Source organism: Orycteropus afer, unplaced genomic scaffold (assembly GCF_000298275.1).
Source record: "Orycteropus afer afer isolate SDZICR_OR568_19922 unplaced genomic scaffold, OryAfe1.0 scaffold00457, whole genome shotgun sequence".
Lineage (NCBI taxonomy): Eukaryota > Metazoa > Chordata > Mammalia > Tubulidentata > Orycteropodidae > Orycteropus > Orycteropus afer.
Window position 1 is genome coordinate 1,713,660 of NW_006922044.1, and position 3,418 is coordinate 1,717,077.

Sequence of the window (3,418 nt, forward strand, 5' to 3'; positions counted from 1 at the left end):
TTTTTTTTGGTAATAGATAATGCAGCCTTTTCATTGTCATAGAGAAAACAGAAATTTGACTTTTGTTACACAGTCTACAAAGTTTATTTTCCTGGTTTCATGCTGATGGTATGCATGGAGAAAGGCAGCGTGTCATGCTGCCACTGGCATAGATCTTTTGATTGTTGAAGTATCCAAAATATTGGCTAAGCATCCAATAAAATTTCTGTCTTTGTTTAACATGAAGAAAATTTATACATAAAATTGTAAATAATAACATGAAAGTATATATCATATTATGGTATTGTGCAGTACAAAGAGGGCTTTTCTAAGACATGAACTAAGTTATTAAAACTTGGCTAAACTGCTTAAAACCTATGTAACTCTGGTCAAGTAAATTGACGTTTTTAGCTTATTTTTTCTATGGAAAGGGTGAAATGATACTCAACACTCAAAGCTGTGAATCTGAAATGAAAGAATTTAAAAGGAACCCATAACGTGTAGTGAGATAACCTGGGAGACAGTCAATAAATAGCAACTTTCTTCCTCCTCTTATTTATTTGCATTTTTTCACAGACTGTACATATGCATATCCACATACACCCAGATATATATATTTTTTTGTATGTGTTATAGTTTTTTATAAGAGCTCTGGTAGCATAGTGCCTAAGGCACTTGACTGCTAACCAGAAGGCTGGAGGTTCAAACCCACTAGCCACTACTTCCATAGTGATACCACCTCGGAAACCCAAGGAGGGATCACTATGAGTCAGGTCTGACTTGATGGCAAATAACAAAAGCATATTTTTTAATATATATTTACTGTGGTTATTTTACAACTTTCTAAAACACTTTCAGATATTTGAACACCATAAGTGAGAAACAAATAATAGATAGTGAGTTCAAAGGACATATATTTGACTGAGAAATGAAAAAATTTCCATTTTTGTAGATAAACAATATTGTATATTGGCAGTTTCCATGTGGTTCAACCTCATATATTACATAGTCTATGATTTGTGTGTTTGAAGAAGGCTGTAAGCTAGAGAAAAGACTTTCTGTTCTCCTTGAAAGATGGACACGTTCCAGATAAACAACGCAGTGGGAGGAAGTCCTTCTAATGACCAGAATAATGCCCTGCCCACAGTAAGAGAAGATCAAGCCAAATGCAGTGTGCCTGGTGTTCTCAGGCATAATTAGAGGTAAAAATCTACCCTCCCTGCTAAGCTAATGTATTCAAATTCCAAGGAAGAAAATGACTTGATACTTATCGATATGCACCTTAATTACTTTTATTCATTATGGTCCACTTGTGATGAGGTCTCTGGGTATTTTTAGAACATTAAAAAGCCACTGCCATTTTGTTCTTCATGAATAATCTTTCTCCTACCAGGACAGTTATTTTATAAAGAGACTCTTTACAGCCCAGTGTTTCATTTCAATCAAGTTGTCCACTATAATTTCCAGAAAGTAAAGTTTATTCAAGTACAAAATAGGGTTATTTGCAGAACCCCTTATGTTGCTAACAGAATCACACCTATGGCTTTTGCTTGCTGCAAACCTGAATTCCCTGATGCTTTAAGCACAAATGATGACAAGCTTAAATACCTGATCTGACACTTACAGCTAATGAGGAAATTTGTCAGAAAGAGGGAATATTCCCATTCTAAGAATGTACTGTGGGAGAGCAGGTATAATAAAGGCTCTGCTCTCAGAAAATCCAGTGTCAGAATCAGTCTGCCACTTATTAGTTATCAACTTTGGAAAATTCCTTTTACTCCTTTATGCCTCTTTCTCTCAGCCATAAAATGGACTCAATACTGATTGATAACGTGAGTTTGGGAGCTCTGGTAGCTCAATAAATATTACCTATTGCACTAGTCCTTACCATGTTGAAGTGAAATCATTTCTTTCTGTCTTCCTCACTAGACTGTAAGAACTTTGAGAGCAAAGGTCCTGCTTTAATCATTTGTATATCTCCAGGAGGTTTGCTTCCTGACACATAGTAATCACACTGCTTTACTATTTATAAACATTACTATAAACATCATTGCATTCATAGCAAAATAAATTCACATTGTTACTGTTGTTATGTGCCATCAAGTTGGACCCGACTCATAGCAACCACTCCTTGGGTTGCCGAGGCAGTATCACTATGGAAGTAGATTGCCCAACATTCCTTCTGAGGAGTGGCTGGTGGGTTTGAAACACCAGCCTTCTGGTTAGCAGTCAAGTGCCTTCGGCATTCTGCTACCAGCCATAATTCTGCAGGGAATTAGAAATAACTATGCAGATTTGACAGCTCACATGTTCTCAGTTTCCAGCAGCACAGACACCAATTACTGGACAACTCAGCACATATAAAACTTTCATACACATACATGTGAAAACATGAAAATATATGCCAACTATCACTTTATATTAAAATAATTAGCAACAGCATACAAACTTTGATAAAGGCCTATGATTGACAGAACTTTGAGGAAATAGAGAAATACACACTGTCATTACTGAAAGATTGTAATATTGTTGTTGTTATTAGGTGCTGTCAAGTCAGCTCCAACCCATGGTGACATTATGTACAACAGAATGAAACACTGCCTGATCCTGTGCCTTCTCACAATCCTTGCTATACTTGAGCTCATTTTTGTAGACACTATGTCAATCCATCTCTTTGAGGATCTTCCCCTTTTTCACCAACCTCTACTTTACCAAACATGCTATCTTTCTCTAGGGAACGGTCCTTTCTGACAATGTAACCAAAGTAGGTGAGATGATAGCTGTCCATTCTTGCTTCCAAGAGGCATTCTGGCTACACTTCTTCCAGGACAGATTTGTTAGTTCTTCCGGCAGTCCATAGTATTTTCAGTATTCTTCACCAACACCACGGCACAAAAGCATAAACTCTTCTTCAGTCTTCCATATTCATTATCTAATTTTCACATGCATATGAAAAAAAAAAAAAACTCACTGCCGTTGAGTCAGATCCAACTCATAGCGACCCCTCCTTGTGTTTCCAAGGTAGTATCTCTACTGAAGTAGATTGCCCAATCTTCCTTCTGAAGAGTGGCTGGAGGATTTGAACAGCCAGCCCTCTGGTTAGCAGTCAAGTGCCTAAGGCATTATGCCACCAGAGGTCCTCCACATGCATATGAGAAGATTGAAAATACCATGGATTGGGTTAGGCACACCTTACTCTTCAAAGTGACATATTTTATCTTCAGCACCTTAAAGAGGTCTTTTGCAGCAGATTTGCACATTGCAATACAACATGTGATTTCTTTACTACTGTTTCTAAAATGTTTGGACAACAATCCACAATGTTGTTGTTGTTATTGCCATGCAGTTGGACACTACTCATAGAGACCCTTTCTTGGGTTTCCAAGGTGGTATCACTACAGAAGTATATTGCCCAACCTTCCTTCCCAGGAGTGGCTGG